Source organism: Cucurbita pepo, chromosome 12 (assembly GCF_057944985.1).
Source record: "Cucurbita pepo subsp. pepo isolate OVF chromosome 12, ASM5794498v1, whole genome shotgun sequence".
In the NCBI taxonomy this organism is placed as follows: Eukaryota; Viridiplantae; Streptophyta; class Magnoliopsida; order Cucurbitales; family Cucurbitaceae; genus Cucurbita; species Cucurbita pepo.
Window position 1 is genome coordinate 4,961,897 of NC_141809.1, and position 20,094 is coordinate 4,981,990.

The 20,094-nt window shown below is 37.7% G+C and overlaps 1 pseudogene; it reads right to left on the reverse strand.

The window, feature by feature from the left end:
• Nucleotides 1-6,735: 6,735 nt before the first annotated feature.
• Nucleotides 6,736-19,493, reverse strand: LOC147789855 (uncharacterized; annotated as a pseudogene).
• Nucleotides 19,494-20,094: the final 601 nt, after the last annotated feature.

Here is a 20,094-nt window from a genome sequence, read left to right on the forward strand (position 1 = left end):
TAATAGCATTTATTAGTAGTTTGTATGAATGCCTTATTTTCTTCAATTTGTATTTAATAGCAGTTTGTATGAATGCCTTATTTTCTTCAATTTGTATTTAATAACATTTGTAGTTGGTAGTTGAACTTTATTATGTTAGGGTTATCTTTTAGACCTATTTAAAGACATGTAATATTCATGTTTGGGCATCAATTGTTGAATACAAACAAAACCTTTGTGTTTTTTTTTTTTTTATACTTTTTGGTGTTATTCTTTTTCAAACCTTGCTTTAGGTTTGATGTTTAAACCGATTCATTGAATTAGTTTTGATCAAGCTAATTCTGGAGTGAATTGTCTTGGTATCTAAGAGTGACCATCATAGATTCCAAGTTCGATCTCAGAGTCATTCATCTTCTAACTAGCTCTTGGTTGGAATCAATCCATTAAGTTAGCTTTCTCTGTGAACGTTTTGCAAGGATTCTAGAAGGATCTCTATCTTTGCAAAAATCTAGCATTGTTGGTGCTTATCAGATAGGTACGTTGAGAGTCAGTTGTCACTATCGGGAGAAAACAATAGTATGATCAGACGGACTCACATCGACAACCATCAACACGTAAACCTCAATATACGAATAGACACCCTCCCAAATATGCTAATAGACATCTTAGAGACTAAGAGAAGGTCCAAGAGAGTGAGGAACCATTGTGCCTTGAATGTGGTAAACAACATTAGGGTAGATGTATGGCTTGAATCTAGGGCTTGTTTCAGATGTAGTCATCAAGGCTACCTTGCCAAATACGAGGAGGACGAAAAACCCAGTTGACCCACCAAGAGGCCCTAGTGGAGTCGAGAGACCTATGTAGACCTATTCGCAAGAAAGAGATTATGCATCTAGCAGGGATGTTGGGAAATATGACATAGTGGTGATAGGTACACTATCAATCCTCGGACACTATGCTTTAACGTTATTTGATTCAAGCTTTACACGTTCCTTCATATCTGTGCCATTTTTTAGTCAAGCAGGGTTCCAACTAGAACCCTTGTTGCATGTATTAAATGTTAGCACCCCAACACGGGTAGACTTAGTTTTTAATGATAGAGTAAAAGATGGGCAAGTAATAGTAGCAAGATGAACCTTTAGCGTAGACCTGATAGTTGTTAGCATGACGAATTTCGGTATAGATTTGCTAGCTAAGAACTATTCCAATATAGATTGTTACAAGAAGGAGGTGGTATTCTTTCTCAACACTATCTGGATCTAGTTTTTAGTTCAAAGGCTAGAGTTACCCTTAAAGTAGTTTTGATGATGAAGGTCAAGAGACTGGTCTAACAAGGAATGTTAGGATCGCACAACAACGCACACGCTCGATCTAGATGAACACAAAGAAAGTGATAGAGAAAATTGCAAGGAGAACTCTGGCTAAAAGAATTTTTATTGATGACTTAAGGTATGTACAACAAGAGAGAGTACAGAGAATAGAAAGTACATTTCCAAAGCTTTACTGGACGGGATATATATATGGTTCAGTCTACTAAATATAGCTTTACCAGATTTAACCATCTATTATATATAGCTATTTACCATATATAGCTTTACCGGATATAGCTTTACCATATATGGCTTTACCAAATATAGCTTAACCGGATATAGCCGTTGACCAAGCTATAAATACAGGGAGCAGACTCCATAACTCAACAATTCATCCACTTGGAGACTGATCCTACACCATACCAATTAGGGCTTTGCATAACCTTAATTTTCCAACATCAACACATTTTGTCAACATGTCTGCTGGATTCTTTGCACCCTCTATCTTCTCCAAACACATATCGCCTTCTTCCACTAACCTGCGAGTGAAATGGTACCGTCTTCTAATGTGTTTTGTCCTTGAATGATAGATTTGGTTTTTCACCAACTGTATGGCACTCTGACTATCTGTATAAAGGATCTTCTTGCACTGCTTCCAGCCTAATTCTTCTAGATAGCCTGTCATTCATATCATCTCCTTTCCAGCTTCAGCTATGGCCACGTACTCAGCTTCAGTAGATGAAAGAGCAACGCATTTCTGAAGCTTGGACATCCAACTCACTGCTATTCCATCTATAGTGTAGATATACCCTGAAATGCTCTTGCTGGAGTCTACATCTCCACTCAGATCAGCATCCACAAAACCTTGCAGAACTACTTTGTCATTGCCATAACAAAGTGTAGTATTAGATGTACCTCTCAGATATCTCAGAAGCCACTTCACAGCTTCCCAATGTTCATTCCCTGGATTTTCCATGTACTTGCTAACAACTCCCACTCCATGTGTTATGTTAGGTTTAGTGCAGACCATAGCATACATCAAACTCCCAACTGCAGAAGCGTACGGAACTGATGCCATGTGCTCACGTTCCTCAACTGTCTTGGGAGATTGCCCCTTCGACAATTTAATATGATTTGCCAAGGGGGTAGTCCTGGGTTTAGCGTTATTCATCTTGAATTTGGACAACACCTTCTCAATGTACTGCTCTTGGGATAGATTTAATGTGCCAGCAGATCTATCTCGAGAAATTCTCATCCCAAGGATCTGCTTCGCTGCACCTAAATCTTTCATCTCAAATACTGAAGACAAGCTTGCCTTCAGGTGGTTTATCTCCCTCATACTTGATCCAGCAATTAGTATATCATCCACATACAGGAGTAGAAACACATAAGAATCAGTGTATTTCTTGAGGTAGCAACACTGATCCTTTTCACTTCTGTGGAAATCACTCTTGCTCATGAAGAAGTCAAACTTCTTCTATCATTGTCTCGGTGCTTGTTTCAGTCCATACAAGCTCTTATTGAGCTTACACACCATGTGCTCCTTGCCTGGAGCTGCAAATCCTTCGGGTTGTTGCATATAGATCTCCTCATCTAGATCTCCATGTAAAAATGCCATTTTTACATCGATTTGCTCAAGGTGCAAATTCTCCGATGCAACAATACTCAGCAGAATTCGGATAGTAGTTAATTTCACAACTGGAGAAAAGATCTCAGCATAATCAATGTCTTTTCTTTGTGAATATCCTTTAACTACTAATCGAGCCTTAAACCACCTTTTGCCATCTGGTTCAACCTTGATTTTGAACACCCATTTGTTCAACAGAGCTCTCTTTCCTGTAGGCAACTCAGTCAGCACCCACGTATTATTTCTTTCAAGTGAGCTCATCTCATCATCCATGGCTTGCTCCCACTTGGTTGAATCTTCCACTTGTAGGGCATCATCAAAGAACTCTGGTTCTCCTTCGTCAGTCAGCAACAGATAATGTAATGAGGTTGAATATCTATCTGGTGCTCTGGTAGTTCTGGATGATCTTCTCAACACCTGCTCAGGTGCAACTTGCTCCACGTCTGGTTCTTCAGCAATAGGATCAGGAGTTTCTTGAGCTTCTGTTGTACCATCACTGCGTGAATTTTCTTGCCACTCAAGTTCAACTCCCACTTGCTTCGTAGTCTTAGAGTTTATCTTCTCTCTGTTCTTGTACATGACATTTTCATCAAAGATCACATCACAGTGTCTTAGGATCTTCATATTTTTCTCATCCCAAAACCTGTACCCGAACATGTCAGAGCCATAGCCTATGAAGTAGCATTTCACAACCTTAGCATCAAGCTTATCTCTCTTCTCTGGATCAACATGAACATACGCAGTACAACCAAAGGTTCTCAAGTGAGAGTACTTGAGTTCTTTTCCTGTCCATACTTCTTCGGGCAATTTGAACTTCAGGGGTACTGACGGCCCTCTATTAGTCAAATATGCTGCTGTGTTCACAGCATCAGCCCAGAATGTCTTTGGCAGTCCAGAATAAATCCACATCCTTCTTGCTCGCTCATTCAATGTTCTGTTCATCCTTTCTGCAATACCATTTTGTCTTGCCTTACCGGGAATTGTTCTTATTAATCTAATTCCCCTCATCTGCACAAAATGTTATAAACTCTGATTTGTTGTACTCTTCTCCATTGTCAGACCTCAGACATTTGATCTTCAAGCCGGTCTGATTTTCAACTTCAGCTTTCCACTTCTTGAAGGTGGTAAACACATCTGACTTGTGTTTCAGAAAGTAAATGCATACCTTCCTGCTGAAGTCATCGATGAAGGTGACGTAGTACCTTGATCCACCAAGTGATGAAACTGGAGATGGTCCCCAGACGTCTGTATGGATCATTTCCAACCGCACTTTCTTCGGTTCTCTGGCAGCCTTTGTGAAACTAACGCGTTTCTGTTTGCCCATAACGCAGCTCTCACAAAGACCCATATCAACAGATTTTAAGCCTTCTAAAGCTCCTTTCACAGTCAACATCTTCATTTCTCTGACGCTCATATGTCCAAGTCTATTGCCATAGACTTGAATTGGAAGCACTCTCAGCAGTAGCAGTCATGTTTATACACTCTGCAGTAGTGTATAAGGTTCCGAATTTTGTGCCACGTGCAACAACCATGGCGCCCTTCACAATCTTCCAGGAACTCTTTCCAAACTCTGCTGCATAGCCTGTGCTATCCAACTGACCAATAGAGATCAGGTTCTTCTTGAGACCAGGAATGTATCTAACATCTTGTAATGTCCATTGATTTCATGTTGGAGTTTGTATGGAGACATCTCCCTTTCCTTCAATCTCCAAGGTTTTGTTGTCGGCAAGATACATCTTTCCAAAATTTCCTGATTTGAAATTTCAAAACAATTCCTTACTTGGAGACGAATGGAACGATGCACCTAAATCCAAAATCCAGGATTCAGCTGGGCTATCCGCACTAAGGATTAAAACGTCCTTAACATCTTCTGTTGTGTATATAGAATCATCATCATCTTCAAATTTATGATTCTGCTTCTTTTTTAGTTTTGTACAATTTGTCCGAAAGTGTCCTTTTCCCCCACAGCTCCAACACATTACGTTGGGTTTGTTTGGAGATTTTCCCCGGTTCTTTGATTTTGAACGCCCATGTTTGTTTGAGCTCTTTGATTTGCTTCTTCCCCTTCGATCAACACTGAGAGCATTGCCTGATGAATCTTCAGTTTCCCGTTTGCGAATACTTTCGCTGAGAACTACATCTCGAATTTCATCAAATTTCAGTTTATCAGATCCTCGGGAACTACTGATTGCGGCAACAACAGTATCCCATGACTCGGGTAAGGATGACATCAAAATCAACGCTTTAATTTCATCTTCGAAATTAATTTCCACCGAACCCAGTTGACTTATGATCATATTGAATTCATTTATATGATCCGCAACACGTCCACCTTCAGACATCTATAGATTGAACAATCTACGCATCAAATACACCTTGTTCATAGCCGACGGTTTTTCATACATATTTGACAGCGCCTTCATCAGATCTGACGTTGTCTTCTCCTTGATGATGTTAAACGCAACGTTTCTGGATAGCGTCAACCGGATCATCCCTAAGGCTCGTCGATCCTTGAGCTTTCTCTGTTTCGTGGTCATGGTATCCGGCTTCACCCCCAACAGAGGTTCGTGAAGATCTTTATGGTACAGATAATCTTCAATCTACATATTCCAGAAATTGAAATCGGATCCATCGAACTTCTCAATTCCAATCTTTGAACTTTCCATCTTCACAGATCGTGGTGAATTTCGCCTAGCTTTGATACCAGTTGTTAGGATCGCACAACAATGCACACACTCGATCTAGATGAACACAAAGAAAATGATAGAGAAAATTGCAAGGAGAACTCTGGCTAAAAGAATTTTTATTGATGACTTTAGGTATGTACAACAAGAGAGAGTACAGAGAATAGAAAGTACATTTCCAAAGCTTTACTGGACGGGATATATATATGGTTTAGTCTACTAAATATAGTTTTACCAGATTTAACCATCTACTATAAGGTCTTGTACACAACATTGCATAACATATATCAGGCCTTGTACACAACATTGCATACATTAGACTACCTATAGCTGAGACATAGGGAATCTTTCTCATATCCTCAACTTCTTGAGATGTCTTGGGACATTGTTCCTTTGACAATATAATTCCATGCCTAAAAGGTAGATTGCACTTTTTCGAATTTTATATCGAATACTTGACAAGAATCTTGTCAATATAGGATGTTTGAGATAAGGCTAGTGTTTTGTTCTTATGATCCCTTATAATTTGGATTCCTAGAACAAACTGTGCTTCTCCTAAATCTTTCATCTGAAATTGATTAGCTAGCCAACTTTTTATATCAGTAAGATAGCTTACATCATTTCCATTGAGTAGAATATCATCTACATATAAGACAAGAAAAGCTACTACTTTTCTATTGATTTTCTTGTATACACAAGGTTCATCAACATTTTGCTCAAAACTATATGATTTAACCGTACTGTCAAATCTAATGTTCCAGGATCTTGATGCTTGTTTTAGTCCATAAATGGATTTCTTAAGCTTGCAAACCTTTTGCTCTTGACCTTGGCTTATAAACCCCTCTAGTTGATTTATATAGATTTTCTCTTCAAGATTACCATTTAGAAAAGCAGTCTTCACATCCATTTGCCATATCTCATAGCCAAAATATGTGGCAATGGATAAGAGAATGCGAATAGACTTTAACATTGCAACAGGAGAGAAAGTGTCCTCATAGTTCAGTCCCTCTCTTTGGTTGAATCCTTTTGCCACAAGTCTCGCTTTAAAGGTCTTTATCTTTCCATCTACTCCTCGCTTTCTCTTGTAAATCCATTTACAACCTACAACCTATAGGTCTTACCCCATCAGGAGGATCTACAAGTTCATGGCTTTGATCCATTCATCCTTGTCAACATCATCAATTGCTCGTTTAAAAGACAATGGATCCTCGATGTTATCATCAGTTATGACAACTTGAGCTTCAGTCAAGCCTATGTAACTGTTAGGTTGTTTTCTAACCCTTCCACTACGACGAGGCGTTCCCAATTCTTGGTATGGATGTATCCGATTATCAGAAGGAATGGAACTATCAACAACTCTTGTTGATGTATTAGTAGCTTCATTTAATTCATTTAACACTATCTTACTACGAGGTTTATGATTTCTCATATGATTTTCTTCTAAAAAAATAGCATTTATCGTTACAAATACTTTATTTTCTTCCGGACTGTAGAAGTAACCACCTCTAGTCTCTTTAGGATAACCTACAAATAGGCATACTTTAGAACGAGGTTCCAATTTCTTTGGATCTGTATTCAACACATGTGCTGGACATCCCCAAATTCTGAAGTGTTCTAAACTAGCTTTACGACCCTTCCACAATTCAAAAGGTGTCATAGTGACACTTTTGGATGGAACTACATTCAATATGTATAATGCAGTCTCCACTGCATATCCCCAAAAAGAATTTGGTAGTGGAGCATAACTCATCATCGATCGAACCATGTCTAACAAAGTTCTGTTTCTCCTCTCTGAAACTCCATTTTGTTGAGGTGTTTCGGGAGCTAAGAGTTGGGATGTTATTCCATTTTCTATCAAATAGTCTCGGAAATTCATATCCATGTACTTTCTACTGCAATCTGATCGAAGTATTCTGATGGATTTACCTAATAAATTCTCAACTTCAGTTTTGTTAAAAAAAAAGTCGTCGGCAGAACCGAAAACTCCGGCGAACGTCGGAGTTTTGGTTCGCACACGACCCACAAAGGGCGACCGAAGGCTTGGATGCCACGAAACTCGACCCCGACCTTCAGCCACCCCAAAACAACCTGCAAAGAACAAAAAAAAAATAGAGAAAAATGAAGAGGACAGAGAAAATTCAACGAAACTCCGGCGAGGCCAAACCCTACGAAATCGACATCAAAACCTCCATTTTACGCAACAAAAGTAATCACATAACCTTTTACACACATCAGGGGTAGATTTAGACGAATCCTATACGTTGAACACCATCGGCAAGGGAGACAGAACGTCGGATTTCTGAACTTCTCCAGATCTGGGAGTGTGAGGCCTTTACAAACCAAATCCATACCCAAAATGGAGTTAGGGGGAGGAAGAGACTCGGGAACAGAGGAAATAGGAGGGAAAAAGGACGTCGAAAGGACGTTAACGAGGAGAGAGAAAAGTCACTGGAAAAACCCGCAGGCAACCGGGTGAAGAAGACGAAGTGCGACCCAAGGGTCGGATCCCGCAACCCGAACCGAACCCAATCACCTTAGGTCAGCCCAGTACACGACGGTTCCCGCGGCCCAGTTGCTTCAGCCCAAAACGCGTAAGCCCAGTTACGGCCCAACCCAACAGCCTTGACCTGAGACCTCCAAGCCCAGTTCAACGCGGCACACCTAGCCCAGCCCACCTGCACTTTTTCTTCAGCCTGGGCCGGCCTGTCACCGACCAACAACCCTAAACCCGCGAGCAATCCGATAACCCGCGCCTCGACCTGAGACCGCTGCACACGTGTCGCCCTCTGGTTGTGCCACGTGGCACGTCTGCAATGCGGCTCCCCTTGGCTCTGACAGCTTAATCGGCTCGGCGGCGACTTCTCGGCTTCGGCGGCTTATTCGGCTCGAGAAACCTATTTCCAGCCCGTTTGTCACCGTTCTGACCCTCCCGGACTTAGTTTCGGCCCTTTTAAGGTGAAATAGATCATTTTAAGGTCGTATTTCACAAATTCAAGTTGAAAATTAATTATGTTTGTGAAATACTAACGAAGGTGACGAATGAACCAATAGGAACCAACCACCAATGGAAGCGTAGAATGTTCACGAGGAGCTAGGAGCTTACGTTTATATTCTAGGGAGTACTTCAGCTAAGGCCTACCAAGTAAGTTGCTCACCCGTCGTAGGTTACGCGTTAATTGCTGTTTGTTGGCACGTGCCCATTGATTCGCACGTGTCATTAAATTGTATGCTAGTTTGTTGTGCTTAAGTACGTAATCACGTGAACGTGAATCTATGCTATGTATGCTGCTTAGTTTGATGTGATATGTAATGCATGTGACGATATGTTGTTCTTGAATGATTATGACATGATTGTATAAAATATCTGAATGTAAACAGCATGAATTGTATGACATGAAATAAGGTAAAATGCATGGAAACATAACCCCGTTAGGAATATGCCTGGTACATAAAGAAATGAAAATGAGAATGACATGTAAGTATGAAACGTGACAGGGGGTTATGTTCATTAATGATAAATGTAGGACTAGCGGGGACCTCATGCATATTGTGTGTTCATGCATCTGGGAGGATACCCCTATCCCATCACAAGGGTACGAACGCGTACATTCAATGGCAGGACAACGATCGTTATGCTTTGCATAGCGCTACCGTGACGGTTACTAGTTCTAACGGGTACCGGCATAAGGGGCTCCCAGAGCATGCCCACCGGATAAGAAAAGTGGTCCAGCAGTGTGCGAACTAGCTGGTGAGCCCATACTCACACGTATGGGTTGTGTGTAGAGTATATGGTACACGTCCAAAGTTTACCTGTTAGGACAGCACCATAGGGAAAACAAAACGAAACGAAAGATAGGTCCCATCATTTCATTGCATGTGAATGTTGCATAACCCCGATAGGGGGTCACTTACTGAGTATTCTAGAAATACTCAAGCCTCGTGCTACTTTACTTTTCAGATAAAGGCAAGGCACCCATGTGAGGTCGTCGGTGGCACCGTACACCCCGGGACCGTGGCACATGCATAGGGCATTTTCTTTCCATTTCCTAGTATAGGTTAGTTTAGGTTGAATTTTATTTACTTCATTAGTATAAATTAGTGTAGGTTGAATTGTAATCGCATAATAAACCTTAGGGTAGATTGAGACAATTATTTCAGTATTGTTCTTTTCCTTTCTTTACCTTGTATTTGTTTTTCTCTTTCACGAGATAATAAAAGGCGAGTGTTAAGTCGCATTTATATTCAGGGCCCATGTAATGTAATTTCGCATTCCAAGGTATAGTAATGACCTTAGATTAAATAGGTAAAAATTAGTGTCGTTACACTCCTCTAGCTTTAACATTCATCAGACCACATAAGTTTGAATGTATAAGTTCTAGGGGTTCTTTGGCTCTATATCCTTTCCAGTAAAAGGTCTTCTAGTCATTTTTCCTCCTAAGCAGGATTCACATACTAGTAAAGTGTCCAACTCTAACTTGCTTAGAAGACCAGTTTTTACCAATCTTTCAATTCTATCTAAATTGATGTGACCAACCTTAGATGCCAAAGATAGGTGTCATCTTTTCGAGAAACTTTATGTCTTTTTGTTCTAGATTTAGCCATTTTAAATAATTCAGTATTTAGAAGTGTCTTACATGCCGATGGTCTTAGCACATACAAGTTATTTTAAACAAAAGCGGAACAACTCTCAAAAACATTTTTTGAAACAACAACTTTGTTACTATAAAAGTTCAAGGAATGAAATTGTTCAACTAAACATGAAACTGAAATTAGGTTCCTCTTCAACTTAGGAACCAAAAATACATTTTCTAAAAGTAAATAAGATTTGTTTAAAAATAATTTGAAGCTTCCAATGACACAACCTCTAGTGCCTACCTTCATGATCATTTCTCCCTCGTTTAACTGCTTCCAAGAGTCACTTTCTTGAAAAGAAGAATAAACATGATTAGTGGCTCCTGAATCAATTATCCAGGTAGATTTATGATAAGAATCACGGTGTTCCAAATGGACCTATTTTCGAGAAGATTAAAAAAAATGTCAATGCCAAGAAGATTAGAAAAAATATCGATTCAAAAATGTCGATCACGGTGCTCCAAATGAACCTCTTGCCAAGAAGATTAAAAAACAAAAGTGGTGTTCCAAATGGACCTATTGCCAAAAAGATTAAAAAAAAATGTCGATGCCAAGAAGATTCAACGATGTCGATTAAAAAATGTCAACAACATAATTCAAACCTACGCTCAGAGAACTCAATTGATTTTAAACCTGTTGCATTAGCCACTCAAGCACATCAACATTTGTTAAAAAAACTCTTTTTAATTTTATAAATAATGGTCAATTTGACTTATTCTTTTGTTGATATGGAAATCAACCCATGGGAAAGTATGAAACAAATTACCTTGATGATCAAAATCAAGAGTAAAGAAAACTCGTTTCTAAACTCGTGATTCGAATCACTCCACAAGAGGTTTGATCAATACCACTTGAATGACTCTAGCATGCAAGTTGAAAACACAAGAATTTGCAAAGAAAGTTTAGCTCTCAACAAAGCTAAAATCGAAATTTTATTCTTAATTCCAAAATGTCATGTCTAATCAAAGAAAAGAAGGCTTTATATAGCCTTTACAAACCTTAACCTATGTGATACATAACTCCCAAATTAAATGGGTTAGTAAACGAGAAATACCCATAACCTCCATATTAAAATGGCTAGTTAATGGTGGAATATAGTAACCTACGTGGGTTACAATATAACCTTAACCCCTATATTTAAAAATACCTTAAATATGACAAACAAATAGTTAAACTATAATTAAATAATGCAAATAATAAAATGTGCTTATTAGTCATCCTTTGACTAGTTTGATAAATTCAGCGGAGTTTATTAAATGCAACTTGAAGTGAATTTAATTCATCTCTGTCTTGAAGCTCAACTTTGCATAACATATAAGAGAGGTCTCCAACGTCTTTTAGAATTTCCTTTGATGAGCTCACCATAGCTTGAATATAACTGTAAAAGGTTTGTTGTAGCTTCTTGGCTCTCATCCTTGTAATTGGACCTTGAGGTATGAAAATTTCTTTGTCGTGGTTCATATCATTCTCCCCCTCTTGAGAAGGATTCATCCTCGAATCCAAGCCATCACCTACATCAAAGGGACTTAAATCAACAACATTAAAAGTTGCACTAACACCGTACTTACCTGGTAAATCAATTTTATAAGCATTGTCGTTGATGCGCTCAAGAACTTGAAAAAGTCCATCTCCTCATGGTAAAAGCTTAGATTTTCTTTGAGTAGGAAATCTTTCTTTTCGGAAATGCACCCAAACCCAATCTCCTGGCTTGTAGATGACAATCTTACGTCATTTATTAATTCGGGTGGCAACCTTGGAATTTTGTTTCTCAATTTGTTCTTTTACTTGCTTGTGTAGTTTATGAACAAACTCAACCTTGTATTTGCATCAAAATTCATAAATTCTTTTGAAGGTATAGGTAACAAGTCAATGGGGGTTAAAAGAATTAAAGCCATAAACAATTTCAAAACATATGCATTTAGTAGTGCTCTGAACAACCCTATTATATGCAAATTCTATAAATGGCAAACAATCCTCCGAAGTCTTAAGATTTTTATCAATAATAGTCCTAAGCATAGTAGTCATGGTTCTGTTAACAACTTCAGTTTGTCTATCCCTTTGAGGATAACAAGTAGTTGAATATACTAGCTTAGTTCCTAACTTACCCCATAAAACACGCCAAAAGTGGCTTAAAAATTTTACATCACGATCACTAACGATGCTTTTAGGAATGCCATGCAATCGTACAACTTTCCTAAAAAACAAGTCTAGCAATATGTTTTGCATCATCAGTTTTGTGACAAGGAATAAAATGAGCCATTTTACTAAATCGATCAACCACAACAAAGATGCTATCATAACCTTTCATAGTCCTAGGTAAACCTAAAACAAAATCCATTGATATATCAATCCAAGGACCATTAGGAACCGGTAATGGGGAGTATAAACTATGTGGTTGAAGCCTAGACTTAGCTTGTTTACATGCTATGCAACGAGCACAAACTTTATGAACATCATGTCTCATTTTAGACCAAAAAAAATGTTCAGAGAGCATATCATAAGTTTTAGAAACTCCATGGTGTGTCGTTAAACCACCTCCATGAGCTTCCCTCACAAGTAGCTCACGGATGGAACAAGATGGTATGCAAAGTTTGCCTTTTCGGAACAAAAATCCATCTAACAACAAGTAATTATCCACAATGAGTCCTTTTTCACAAGATTCAACAAAAGGAGCAAAGAACATGTCATGTTGATACAAATCCTTTATGTGTTCAAAACCCAACAACCTAGCATTCAAAGTATTGAGGAGGACATACCTTCGTGATAAAGCATCTGCAACAATGTTCTTCTTACCTTGTTTATATTTTATGACATAAGAGAATGTTTCAATAAATTCTAACCACTCAGCATGTCGTCTGTTGAGTTTATTTTGTACTCTCAAATGCTTTAAACTTTCATGATTCGTATGAATAATGAACTCCTTAGGCCAAAGATAATGTTGCCAGGTTTGCAATGCACGAACCAATGCATAAAGCTCTTTGTCGTAAGTTGGATACCTCAAAGTTACACCAGTCAACTTCTCACTAAAGAACATTAAAGGTCTTTGATTTTGCATTAATACAGCACCTATCCCTACTCCACTAGCATCACATTCAATTTCAAAAGTAGACTCAAAATTAGGTAATGCAAGCAAGGGAGCATAACTCAATTTTTCTTTCAACGTATTAAAAGCAAGTTCTTGATCTTTTTTCCATATAAAGGATACATTTTTCTTAACAAGTTCATTCAAGGGTGAAGCAATTGTACTAAAATTCTTAATGAACCTACGGTAGAAACTTGCAAGACCATGAAAACTTCTTACCTCACTTACATTTTTAGGTGTAGGCCAATCTTTTATAGCCTTCACTTTCTCCTCATCAACCTCAACACCATTAGATGAAACTACAAACCAAGAAAGTTAACTTTTTTCATGCAAAAGCTACATTTCTTTAAATTTACGTACAAACATTCGTTTCTTAAAGTAGGCAAAACATTGCGTACATGGGTAATATGATCATCTAAAGATTTAGAGTAAACAAGGATGTCATCAAAATAAACAACCACAAACTTACCTAAGTATTCTCGTAAGACATGGTTCATTAGTCTCATGAATGTACTAGGTGCATTAGTTAATCCAAAAGGCATAACCAACCATTCATAAAGACCATACTTGGTTTTAAAAGCTGTTTTCCACTTCATCCTCAATATGCATGCGAATTTGATGATAACCCGATTTTAAATCAATCTTAGTAAAAAGACTATATCCATGCAATTCATCAAGCATATCATCTAATCTGGGAATTGGATGCCTATACTTTATAGTTATCTTGTTTATAGCCCTACAATCAACACACATACGCCAAGAACCATCTTTCTTAGGTACAAGAATAACTGGAACAAAACAAGGACTCAAACTTTCACGTACATACCCTTTAGCAAGGAGTTCAGTTACTTGCCTTTGTATCTCTTCAGCCTCCTTTGGATTAGTCCTATAAGCTAGTCAGTTTGGAATGGGTGCGCCAGGAATGAAGTTAATCTTGTGTTCAATCCCTCTAAGTGGTGGCAAACTACTAGGCATCTCCTCGGAAAATAAAACTTCAAACTCTTGCAAAAGCACAACAAAATCACTAGGCAAAGAAGGGTTAAGCATGTTAGTAAAGTAACAAGACCCCTTGCACATATGTACAAGAATAGTCTTGTTAGAGAGCAAAACATTCCTAGCCTCACTTGATCTAACATACAAGCTTACTGATTTGGCTTTTCTTTCTTTTTTTTCTCTAGGCTGAGTGATACTCTCTTGCTTTTCACTCAAGCTCTTTTTTTCACTTGATTCTTTTTCAATCTCTGCTTTTGCATCGGCCTCTTGCCTTTTCTTTTCCAATAAATACATCTTTTGGAGACAATGAAATAAGAGTAGTTTTTCTACAGTTGTGAGTAAAAGAGTATCGATTTGCATACCAATCATACATTACCCGACGATCAAATTGCCAAGGCCTCCCCAGTAGTAAATCTCCAACATGCATGGATACAACATCACATAAAACTTCATTGATAAGGCAACCCTAATCCTCAGCCCAACGATCCAAGCTTTTGTTGAAGCAAGAACCTTTGAATCAAAGTAATTAACATCTCCTTATACGAAATTTTGATCAACCAAGAGATAAGGCTAGAATTAGATTACCTCTTACGATCGAAGATCTAGAAGCAAGATTTGGAAACCTTGTTCTAAATTGAATCACTCCACAATCTAACTTGATCAAGGCTTGATTGAATGGCTCAGGTGCAATTCTACCACTAGAATTGCTTGAAACTTAGAAATGGCAAATATGATGCTCTGATTTCTAAGGAAAATATCTCAATTTGAGATCTGAATTACATTCATCCACGAATCTGAATTTTACATAACATATTGTGGGTATTTATAGTCTCCCGACAAAAGACATTTGTGGACGGGATTCAATCCCGATCCCCTTTAAACTCCACAAATGACGAAGTCAATTTTGACCAATTGACCATTGCAAAATGAAAACAAAAAAAAAAAAAAAACAATAAAATTTTTCAACAAATGTTGATATATTTGAGTGGCTAAAGAAATAAACTTAAAATCTATTAGGCTTCACTTGTTTTAATGTTTTCCAATTTCAACCGAGCCGATCCAATTTTGTAGATAAAGAATGAATGTTTGTTCAATCTTCTTCGCCTTGGATCGTGTAATAGGTCCAGTTGGAACGTTTGGAACACCATGATTCTTATCATCTTCCCCCTCTTCAAAAGAATATTGTCCTTCGTCAATCGTATCAGCTTCTAATTCTACAAATGATGGTTGAACCGAGCCGATCCAATTTTGTAGATGAAGAATGAATGTTTGTTGAATCTTCTTCGCCTTGGATCGTGTAATAGGTCCAGTTGGAACGTTTGGAACACTATGATTCTTATCATCTTCCCCCTCTTCAAAAGAATATTGTCCTTCGTCAATCGTATTAGCTTCTAATTCTACAAATGATGGTTGAACCGAGCCGATCCAATTTTGTAGATGAAGAATGAATGTTTGTTGAATCTTCTTCGCCTTGGATCGTGTAATAGGTCCAGTTGGAACATTTGGAACACCATGATTCTTATCATCTTCCCCCTCTTCAAAAGGATTCGTCCTCGAATCAGAAAAATCATCACCTACATCAAAAGGACTCAAGTCAGCAACATTGAAAGTAGAATGTACTGAAAAGTCTTCGGGAAGGTCAATTTTATATGCATTGTTATTAATTCTTTCAAGGACTTGATAAGGGCCATCCCCTCTTGGATGTAACTTTGTCTTCCGTTGAGATGGGAATCGCTCCTTGCGAAAATGTATCCAAACCCAGTCACCAGGTTTAAAAATGTTTTACTTCTGTCCTTTGTTAATCCTTGAAGCAAATTTGAAATTTTGGTTCTCAATTCTCTCCTTCACCTCCTTATGCAATGTTTTGATCAAGTCTGCCTTACTTGTGGCTGCGTCACTCACAAACATATTAGAATGAATAGGAAGCAAATCAAGAGGCGTAAGTGGATTAAATCCATAAACAACTTAAAAGGAGAACAATGAGTTGTACTACGAATTGCTCTATTATATGCAAACTCTACAAATGACAAACATTCATCCCAAGACTTAATATTCTTAGAAATAATAGCCCTAAGCAATGCTCCTAATGTTCTATTAACCACCTTAGTTTGTCCATGCGTCTGAGGATGACATGTAGTTGAAAACAACAATTTGGTACCCAATTTACCCCCACAATACTTTCCAAAAGTGACTTAGAAATTTAGCATCCCTATCACTAACAATTATTCTAGGGATTCCATGTAATCTTACTACTTCCCTAAAAAATAAGTCAGCAACATGTTTTGCATCGTCCGTCTTGTTACATGCAATAAAATGAGGCATCTTACTAAATCTGTCTACCACAACAAAAATACTATCTTTACCCTTTTTAGTGTGCCGTAAACCAAGAACAAAATCCATAGATATATTAGTCCAAGGTTCATTAGGTACATTCAAAGGAGTGTACAATCCATTTCGTTGTGATCTAGATTTAGCTTCTTTGCATTTAAAGCATTGACTACAAAATTTATGAACATCATGCTTCAATTTCGGCCAAAACAAGTGTTCATGCAACATATTATAAGTTTTATTAATCCCAAAATGTCCCATTAAGCCACCACCATGTGCTTTTTTTACAAGCAAATCTCTGATAGAGCATTTAGGAATACAAAGCTTACTTTTCTTAAATAAGAATTCATGAAACACTTAATAATAATCATCTCCAGCTATTTTTGTACGACAAGATGCATAAATAATTCCAAAGTCGTGGTCATCTCGATATAATTCTTTAATATGCTCAATGTACCTTCTAGATAATGCATCAGCTACCACATTATCCTTACCTTTCTTATATTTGATGACATACGGAAATGTTTCAATAAACTCCACCCACTTTGCATGCCTACAGTTCAGTTTGCTATGACCCTTAAGATACTTCAAGCTTTCATGATTAGAGTGGATCACAAATTCTCTAGGCCATAAGTAGTGTTGCCACACCGTGATTTTGTTGATGGCTCTACAATCCACGCACATGCGCCACGTTCCATCTTTCTTCAGCACCAATAAGACTGGTACAGAACATGGACTCAAACTCTCTTATATATACCCCTTCTCCATAAGCTCCTCTACTTGCCTTCTAATTTCTTTATTCTCAGTTGGGTTCGCTCTATAAGCTTGCCTATTAGGAATTACTGCCCCTGGAATGAAGTCTATTTTATTTTCAATACCTCTAATGGGAGGTAGTCCTTTAGGGACTTCATCTTAAAATACGTCATCAAATTCCTGTAAAAGAGATTGAAACATACTAGGCAAAGACAAATTATTATCGTTAGAGACCAAACATCCTTCCTTGTACACAAGTACAAAGATGGTTTTTTGTGAGAACATTGCCCTTCTAACTTCTCCAACTCTAGCCAAACAACTCACATTCTTTCCTTTTTTTCCAATTTCATTATTTTCTTCACTATGGTTTTCTCGTTGACTTTTCTCTATTTTTTCACTCACCTCTTTTTCCTCAAACTCTTTCTTTTTTTGTTCCAACTTTAATTGATCAGCAAATACATTTGCAGAACTCAAAGGTACAAGAGTGGTTTTTCTACCATCTTTGACAAAAGAATACCGATTCAAATAGCCATCATACATAACCCTCCTGTCAAATTTCCATGGTCGGCTAAGCAATATGTCTCCAGCATGCATTGGTAAAACATCACAAAGAACTTCATCTTTATATTTTCCTAAAGTAAAAGATATTAAAGCTTGATAAGTTACCTTAATTGTTCCACTTTCATTGAGCCATTGAAGCTTGTAAGGTTTAGGATGGTGTTGGGTTGGATTTAGCAACCTTTTGATCAGCATTGTACTTACGACATTGGTGCAGCTTCCACTATCAATTACAAGACTACAAGGAGTCCCCTTGACCAAACACCTTGTGTGAAATAGGTTGTCTCTTTGATCATCAACATCATTCTCAGTAACTTGAGTTTTAAGAAGTCTTCTGGTTACAAGTACCAAATGACTCCCATCTTCTAGTTCCTCCTCATTCTCCTGGATTTCCTCTTCAACTAGCTCATCATGGTCACTTTCCTCACTATCTGTGACAACTTGTCCATTCTTGATAATCATGACTCTCTTCTTAGGACAATCACGACTAAGATGACCAATTCCTTGACATTTCCAACATTTGATGTCTCTATTTCTTTTTCGAATCTCCTTATATTCCTCCGCTTTCTCTTTACCCTTGGAGGTCTCAGCTTTGTTCTTTTTGTCAAGATCATACTTGCCTCCAACTTTGAAATCTATCTTTTCAATATTTGCATTCTTTTTCCAAGTGTTGAAAGTAATAGACTTTGAAATACCATACCTCTTGGAGTTATCCTTCTCCCAAGCTAGTTGCCCTTCGATTTTGACAGCAAGGTGTAACAATTCTTGCATATCAAAGTACGCTTGCCTATCCACTTGATGAGCAAGTTGTCGGTTTAACCCACCAAGAAATCTAGCCATTGTATCTTCCTCATCTTCATCAATACATGCTCTACTCATAAGGTCTCCATTTCTTTGTAATATTCTTCAACACTTTTGGATCCCTGTTGTAAAGTATAGAGTTTTTGCTTGAGTACTCGAGAATAATGCTTAGGAATGTACCTTTTTCTCATTAATGTCTTCAATTCCTCCCACGTTTCAATTGGTTCTTCATAATTTCTCCTCCACTCTGATTTCAAAGATGTCCACCATATAATGGCATAATCACAAAATTCAGCCACGGCAAGCTTCAACTTTCTTTCTTCACTAAAATTGTTGCAATCGAAGACATGCTCAATTTTGCTCTCATAGAAAGTTGGAATTTTTAGCTTTACTCCCCCGATTCCTTTTTCATTTTCTCTCTCATACTAGTACTCCCTCTCAATTCTTTTTTGTGCTAAAATTTCTCTACCCCTTCTTCTGACTCTTCCTCTCCCTCGACCGACATCTCTCCCTCCCCTAGGACTATGTCCCGCTAAAAGGGTGACATTGTCATCTTCTTCATTTTCAACTCCTTCATTCAAGAGTACTTCCCTCCCTTGAAGATTACCTAAGGCTATTTCAATTCGCTCCATCCGGTCTGTCAATGTACTAATAACTTGATTCAAACGAGTAATTGTTCTGACCTGTGCTTCTCTCCACCTAGCTTCATTGATCTCCCCTCCATGTCCTCCATCTTGGTTCATCATTGTACAAACAGTAGTTGAATATGTTTAGAACCTCACACACTCAACTCACAGATTTTACACTCAGGGACACTCATGTTTATACACACAAAGGTAGGCTGTTTGGGAAAGTGACTAAATTATGATTAAAGTAGGTTAATATATTGGTAAAGCAATTCTGATAGTAGAAAGCTATTCAAGGCAATCAAGATAAGTTAATTATGAAATAACAACAAAATAAAACAAGACGTGAACAAAAAAAATAAGGGACACGAAGATATTTTTGGATATAATTACACATTGAAAAAAAAAATCCAAAAAGAAAGGACGTGAAGATTTTAAGAACAATCTAACTCTCCTTTTTACAGAATTCGGGAAATTTAGAAGTTATCTTCAAGCGTAGATTATGAGAAAAAAAATATATCAAACACAACGGTTCTAGATTTAGATGGATGAAGAAAAAGATGTGAATCGAAGTTTATTTGATCTTCAAATAAACATGCAAATGATCTAAAAAAATGATAAATATCGTTTATAATCACAATCGTAAGAACAAATATGATAAGATTTTTTTTTTTTTTTTCAAGATCTTTAGGAAGAAAATGAGAACAAAGTGAAAAGTTGA